The following is an 8,421-nucleotide window of genomic DNA, read 5'->3' on the forward strand; positions in this document are numbered from 1 at the left end:
CCTAAATTAAATATTTACATGCTAAAGCATAAAAAATCTTGGGGAGAGTCAAAAATCACATGTCTACACTGTGGACCGCACAAAATGGCACCGCGGTCCGCGGTACTCAGAAACAAGTGACACTGGAAAGATGGCCACTGCGGACCGCAAGAAATGCAATGGGGTCGTAGTGGCCCGCCGCGGACCGCACAAAATGCATTGCGGCCGCGGTGGCAAACTTCAAAGGCTCCTCATTTTTGACCAAATACTCTGCGATCCACATTGAATTGTTGCCCCCACAAAGAGGCCTTTGCGGCCACATAAAATGAAGCGCGGTCCGCATTACAAACTTCAGAGAGTGTGCATTTTTTCCAACTTGGTCCTGCACTGCATCAAACAATCCAACAACATCTCACAACCAGTCAGTCCAAAAATAAATCCTACACTACAAACAAAATCAAAGGAAAACAAAAAGAAAGACACATGGGTTGCTTCCCAAGAAGTGTCTGATTTAACGTCGCAACACGACGTAGGTTACCCTCAAATCACTTCAGATGGAGTAGTGCCACCACGTGGCTGTCATCAATCTTTCCCAGGTAGTGCTTGACCCTGTGCCCATTAACTCTGAAAACATCCCCATTTTTTTTCCTCAAGTCAAGTGCACCAAATAGAGTCACAAACACCACTTCAAAAGGTCTACTCCATTTCGACTTAAGTTTTCCCGGAAACAGACGTAACCGAGAGTTGAACAAGAGAACCAAATCACCCACTTTGAACTCCTTACCACGAGCATATTTATCATGAAGATATTTCGTCTTGTACTTGTACAAGGACGAACTGGAGTAGGCATGGAATCAAAATTCATCATGTTTATTAAGTTGCTCCACATGAAGATTTGCTGCCACATCCCATTCAAGATTCAGCTTCCTCAAAGCCCACATGGCCTTGTACTCTAGCTCAACCGGTAGATGGCAAGCTTTCCCAAACACCAAACGATACAGATACATACCAATCGGAGTCTTGTAAGCAATCCTATAAGCCCATAGAGCATCATCCAACTTCTTTGACCAATCGGTCCTATTTGCATTGATCGTCTTTGACAATATACTCTTGATTTCCCTGTTTGAGACTTCAACTTGGCCACTCGCTTGAGGATGATAAGGAGTAGAAACTTTGTGGTTGACACCATACTTTGCAAGCAAAGTGTCAAAAGCTCTATTGCAAAAATGAGACCCCCTATCACTTATGATTGCACGAGGAGTGCCAAACCTTGTAAAAATGTTCTTCTTGAAGAACGCAACAACTCTCCAGGCCTCATTGTTCGGTAAAGCCACGGCTTCAACCTACTTTGAAACATAGTCAAGCGCCACAAAAATGTATGTGTTCCCACACGAGCTAACAAACGGGCCCATAAAATCAATGCCCCATACATCAAAAATATCAACTTCAAGAATGGTATTGAGAGGCATCTCATCTTTCTTCAAAATTCCACCCGGTCTTTGACATTCGTCACACCTATTCACAAGTTCACTTGCGTCTTTGTACAAAGTTGGCCAATAAAACCCACAACTAAGAAATTTTGAAGCCATCCTCGCCCCGCCATGATGGCCACCATAGGGAGAGGAATGACAAGCCTCTAAGATACTCAATTGCTCCTCCTCTGGGACACACCTTCGGATCACACCATCCGTGCAAATCTTGAACAAGTACGGCTCATCCCAATAGAAATCCAAACTATCCCGTTGAGCTTCTTCCTTTGGTTAGAAGAGAGCTTACACAGGATTATACCAGTCACAAAGAAAATTAGCAACATCCGCAAACCATGGCATACCATTCACCGACACCAAAAGGAGTTGTTCGTCGGGAAATGAATCATTGATCTCTAGTCCACCACGAGGCCTCCCCTCCTCCTTCAAGTGGTCCAAGTGGTCCGCCACTTGGTTTTCACTACCTTTCCGGTCCACAATCTCCAAATCAAACTCTTGAAGTAACAAGACCCATCGTATCAGTCTAGCTTTGGAATCCTTCTTCGTCATCAAGTACAGGAGTGCGACATGATTGGTATGGACTATGACCTTGGCACCCATGAGATACGACCGAAATTTCTCCATCGCGAACATAATATCCAAAAGCTTTTTCTCAGTCACCGTGTATTTCACTTGAGCATCATTCATTGTCTTGCTCGCATAGTACACCGAATGAAATATTTTATTCACTCTTTGACCCAAAACCGCCCCAACTGCAACATCGCTCGCATCACACATGAGCTCAAAAGGCAAGCTCCAATTGGGTGTGGTAATAATAGGGGTGGTGGTAAACTTGTGCTTGAAAAGTTCAAAGGCTTGCATACATGTCTCATCGAACACGAACTTGATATCTTTTTCCTATAACTTGCATAAGGGATTCACTACCTTCGAAAAGTCTTTGATAAATTTCCGGTATAACCCCACATGCCCAAGAAAACTTCTAACTTCCTTGACAGAGGTAGGGGGAGGGAGCCTTGAAATCACATCAATTTTTGCTTTGTCCACCTCTATACCATGCTTTGAAATTTTATGCCCAAGAACTATGCCCTCTTCCACCATGAAGTGGCATTTCACCCAATTAAGAACAAGATTGGTTTCTTTATGGGCCAACACTCTATCAAGATTTTTCAAATATTCCTCAAACGAATCACCCACGACACTAAAGTCGTCCATGAACACCTCCAAAATATCTTCCACCATATCGGTGAAAATGGCCATCATACACCGCACCCAAAAGGCATCATAGAAAAGGCAAATGTGTCATATGGACAAGTGAATGTGGTCTTCTCCTGATCTTCTGTAGCAATCAAGATTTGGTTGTATCCAGAATACCCATCCAAGAAACAGTAGAAAGCACGCCCAGCAAGTCGATCTAACATCTCATCAAGAAAAGGCAATGGAAAGTGATCCTTGCGGGTCACTTTATTCAACTTGCGGTAGTCCATGCATACCCTCCACCCAGTGACGGTCCTGGTTGGAATTAACTCATTTTGCAAATTTGCAACCACGGTCATGCCACCATTCTTCGGCATATATTGCACCAGCGAAGTCCAAGAGCTATCAGAGATGGGGTACACAACCCTGACATCCAACCACTTGATAACCTCCTTTTTCACAACTTCTTGCATTGCCTCATTCAACCTGCTTTGATGTTCCAATGAGGGCTTTGCATCATCTTCCAGAATAATCTTGTGCATACAGAATGCGAGGTTTATTCCCTGAATATCAGCTAAGGTCCATCCAATTGCCTTCTTCCGCTTTTGAAGCACCGCCAACATAGCATCAACCTGCATATTAGTAAGACAAGAGGAAAGAATAACTGGCAAAGTTGAACTAGGGCCTAAGAACTCATACCTGAGGTATGGAGGCAATGGCTTCAACTCCAACACCAGAGGTTCCTCGATCGAAGACTTTGCTGGTGGAGTCTTCCTATTCTCAAGATCCAAAGAGAGTTTCCTAGGCTCATTAGAGTAAGAGCCCATTCTATGTAAAGCATTCACACACTCCACCCGGCTTTCATCGTCATTAACATCAAGATTCAACAATACTGCCTCTAGAGAGTCCTTCACATTGATCATTGCACTGGTATCATTAACTATCACTGTCGTGACGAGGTCCACAAAATAGCACACCTCAAAACTGTTGGGCTACTTCATTTACTTGCACACATGAAAGACCACTTTCTCATCACCCACCTGGAAGGTGAGTTCCCCTGCTTCCACATCAACTAAGGCCTTCTAGTATCAAGGAAAGGTCTTCCCAATATGATTGGAACTTCATAATCTATCTCATAATCCAAGATCACAAAATCAGTTGGAAAGATAAATTTGTCCACTCGGACAAGGACATCATTAATAATACCCAATGGTCTCTTCATAGTTTTATCCGCCATTTGCAATCTCATGGAAGTCGTCCTCGGTTTCCCAATACCCCAAGTCTTGAAAACTAAGTAGGACATCAAGTTGATACTCGCTCCAAAATCACATAGAGCTTTAGCAAAGTCCGCACTTCCAATGGTGCAAGGAATGGTGAAAGCACTGGGATCTTCAAGCTTCGGGGCCATTGAGTGAACTATTGCACTAACTTGGTGGGCCATCTTGATAGTTTCGCATTCTATAGATCTTTTCTTTGTTACCAAGTCCTTCATGAATTTAGCATAGCATGGCATTTGTTCTAGAGCCTCCACCAAAGGCACATCAATGGATAAGCGCTTCATCATATCAATAAAAATTTTAAATTGATTCTCAGTTATCTACTTTGGGATCCTTTGAGGATAAGGTGGAGGTGGCCTTGGCAAAGGAGCCTTGGCTTTTGGCACAAACCAGTTCTGGTATGTCTATTACATGTTCCCTAGACGGGTTCACATCATTCTGAGTCTCCACCTTGGCATCTTGAATATCAATCCTTTCACATTCTCATCAACCACATTTTCAACCACCAAAGGAATTTCATCTTCTTGCAACTCAACTTCATCACTCAAAATTGTTTTTTGCTTGGAGGAATTCACATCACCTCTTTGTCCACTCCTTGTAGTTACCTCCATCACATGATTGTTCCCACCCTTCAGGTTAACTACCATATCACTTGGTAGTGCCCCCTTAGGGTGAGTATTCAAGAATTGTGAGATTTGGCCTAATTGAACCTCCAAGTTTCTGACTGAAGTATTGTGGGAAGCCAACTGACCATTAGAGTCCGAATTCTTTTTCATCATCTGTTCAAACATCATTTCAATTCTCCCCATTTCATTGTTGGAAGAACTAGGACCTTGGGATGGAAATGGGGGTGGATTGTTCAGTTGTTGATACATTGGGGGCCTTTGAAAGCCTTGCCCCCGATTTCCTTGATTGTCATTGTCCCAACCTCCCTGATTGTTGTTACCACCCCAATTGTTGTTGTTGCCATTCCAATTGCCCTGGTTGTTCTGATTATTGTTCTGATTGCCCCAATTGGAATTTTGGTTGTTGTTCCCCCAATTACTATTCCCTTGTTGTTGTTGATTGCCCTAATTTCCTTGCGGTCTCCATTGTTGTTGGTTGGAAGAATTGCCCCTTTGGCCTTGATAGTTATTCACGTATTGAACCTCTTCATTCTGCCCATCATAACCATTATCTTGGAATCCACCACAATCATTGTCAAATTGATCTGAACTCCCTTAATTCTGTTGACCTCTTTGTCTTCTTTTGTTCATTAGCATGTTCATACCCTCCATAGCATTTACTTGGCGCGTATTTTGAACTTGTTGCAACTGCGCCTTTGCTAACTGGTTCATTGTTATTGTCATCTCTGCTATAGCCTTCCTATGATCATGTATCTCCTTGTGCAAGTGAGTGTTGTGGGGTCACCCTGTGGCACATTGGCTCTACTTTGCCAAGCGGAGGATATGTTAGCCATTTCATCAAGAATGTCACAAGCCTCATCATACGACAGCTTCATGAAATTGCCCCCGGCAATTTGGTCCACTATGCACTGGTTTGTTGTGTTAATGCCCCGGTAGAAAGTCTATTGGATCATTGCCTCAGTCATATCATTGTTGGGACATTCCTTTACCATAGTTCTATATCGCTACCAAATATCATATAATGGTTCAGTGGGCTCCTGCTTGAAGGCTAAGATCTCATCTCTCAATGTTGCCATGTGCCCTGGTAAGAAAAACTTTACAATGAACTTATCTGCCAACTCATCCCAAGTAGTGATGGAATGGTTGGGAAGTCGCTCAAGACAATCCAATGCCTTCCCTCTAAGTGAGAAAGGGAATAGTCTCAACCGAAGTGCATCCTCAGACACATTAGTTTGCTTGCTCCCCCAATAGGTATCCACGAAACCCTTGAGATGTTTGTAAGCATTCTGATTGGCAGCGCCCGTGAAATACCCATGCTGCTCTAGCAATGTCAGTATCATATTGGTAATTAGAAGATTTCCCGCCTGAATCCGGGGTGAGACAATTGCACTTGCATATCCTTGGTTGGGAAGCACTCGATGAGCCACTCTTAGAGGTGGCGGGGGAGGGTCTGGAATATTATTATTGGCCTGACAGCCTCTCCTTTGGCCTTGAGGTACAATAGGAACCTCAACCTTAACATTGTCATCTACCTCCTCCCCCGGTGGAAGATCTCCAAGATGTGCATTGTTTGTTGCCATTTTGTACATGAAGTTGTGACACACACAAATTAGTAACACAGAAGGAAAGAAGAACAATACACAAAACTATTTAGATAGATAGCCAAACCCGTTAGCTCCCTGGCAACGGCGCCAAAAATTGATAGGTGCCAACCCTGCACCACTACAAAGTAGTGAGAGTGGTCGAAGCAGCTTTTACATGTCATACCTCCTTTTTCACCTATGCCCCCGGAAGGGCGTACAGGAGTTTTTTCCACTTGAAGGACAATCGGGACGGGATTTAATTATTAATTATTCAGAGTCACCACTTAGGAGATTAATGGTGTCCCAAGTCATTGGTTTAATCCCGAACCGAGGAAAGATATGACTCTGTTAATAGTCCGCAAACCAAAAATCCGAGCAATGAATTCTGTTAACCCGGGAGAAGGTGGTAGGCATTCCCGAGTTCTGTGGTTCTAGCACGGTCGCTCAACTGTTGCATTTGATTTTATCTGATTTTAATACATGCTAACTTATGTGCCTTTTATTCGCAAACCGCTTTTTATCATTGTTTATTTTAAAAGGATTGCGATGTCGTAAAAGTGCGTTTCGAACCACGTCGCAATCAATGCACCCATGGTCACCAACACATTTTGACTTCGTCGAGACTTGGATTTGGGTCGCATCAATGCGCACCCGAGTTTAAGAAGGTAATTTTATTAGAATCGCGTCTAAAGAGTCTAATGCGTCATTATCTTTTGGGAGGGACGTGAAGCTCGCTAAACGACCTTTCCCGATTTTCTAAATATTTTTAAACCTTTATTGAGGGCCCCGAAAAATTTGTATTCCGTTGGGCGAGGCTCGTCTCTTTTTTTTATTTTAAAAGGGCAAGCCTAAAGCGACTAAATTCTTCCTATTTTTTCTGTTTTGTCTCTAAAAGATAAAAAAAAAACTAATTATCTATTATCATAAAAACCGGGCTTCGAATTCAAGCCCGGACTTTGACGAGTGAAGCGGCTAGGCTACATGCTTAGCCTAGTATTCCCGGATTGGTATTGGATAAGAAAGATTTTGCTTTCTTCCCACTCATGAAGAACAATAAAGTGAGGGGAGGGCTTCCGTGGAAAAAGGGTAAGTTTGGGATGAGAGGGTGAACACTAAAATAGTAGTCACCAAATTTTACTATTTTTTTTTTATGAAGGCGAATTGATAAGAAAAGGTACTTCCATGTGTATAAAAGCACAAGGGAAGGAGGCCCCTAGTCCAAGTATAATAGCATAGGGGGTGCAAGGGTGAAGATACTAGAGTGGTTTGGCACTCCTGGTCAGCTTTCTTTCGTTCGGGCTTTCTTTCTTCTACTTTTACGCGAGCCAATTATGCGTGGCGCTGAAGAGGAAGGTGTCATTTACTGTACTACTATCGGCCATACAATGATGGCATTGTGGATCTCATTCGTATTCCAGTTTTTTTGGACAAAGTTAGAGTAGGTTCTTTTAGAAATGGATTTGAGCGTAAATGGCTTTCTCTTATCACAAGTCTTGTGATATATATGATACACATAGAAATGAACATCTTTGAGCAAGGAATCCCTAGTTGAATGATTCCCTATCAATATCATTACTCATACTGAAACTTACAAAGTCATCTTTTTGAAGATCGAAGAAATTCCCCGGCTTTGAGAAAATTTTTAATCTACTTTTGTCCTTGTAATTGACATAGACCCCAGTTCTCTAATAAAATGAGGATACTACATTGGGAATAGCCGGGATAGCTCAGTTGGTAGAGCAGAGGACTGAAAATCCTCGTGTCACCAGTTCAAATCTGGTTCCTGGCACATGATTAATTTGTATGGGTCTCTCTTCCCTCGAATTAATTTCTAATTAATTGATATGAATCAACATACATAAGTCTGGCCTAGGTTCAGGGAATAGTTAAGTTGTGGACTCAAAATGAGCCCCATCCCAAGATCAGGAGGAAAACACATTAGCATAACGCCTGCTAACGTTACCACGAACAGACTAGGCATTTTTAACACAGGAAAGGGCGATCCATAGCTACTCATGCTCAACAGGATACTGACTATTTGGACATTAACTTCCAATCTCAATTGCTTCCATTTACTGACTCCTATTGAATTTTGAGTACTAATCGGGTAGAGCACAATTCAGGCAACAACGAATTTATTGTGTATTCTGCATGCTGATTGTTTTCGATATGGTGTTAACTAACGATTAGGTCAAACGAATTATGAACTTGAGGATGAGCTACTGCAATTACAAATCTATTCCAACTAGCGCTCCTACTTGCCACTGCCAAACTC

At 42.5% G+C, this 8,421-nt stretch overlaps 1 non-coding gene across 1 annotated transcript; it reads left to right on the forward strand.

The window, feature by feature from the left end:
• Positions 1 to 7,862: 7,862 nt before the first annotated feature.
• Positions 7,863 to 7,935, forward strand: TRNAF-GAA (transfer RNA phenylalanine (anticodon GAA)). Its single transcript has one exon. It is a non-coding gene; the product is annotated as a tRNA-Phe (tRNA).
• Positions 7,936 to 8,421: the final 486 nt, after the last annotated feature.

Source organism: Nicotiana tabacum, chromosome 10 (genome assembly GCF_000715075.1).
Source record: "Nicotiana tabacum cultivar K326 chromosome 10, ASM71507v2, whole genome shotgun sequence".
In the NCBI taxonomy this organism is placed as follows: domain Eukaryota; kingdom Viridiplantae; phylum Streptophyta; class Magnoliopsida; order Solanales; family Solanaceae; genus Nicotiana; species Nicotiana tabacum.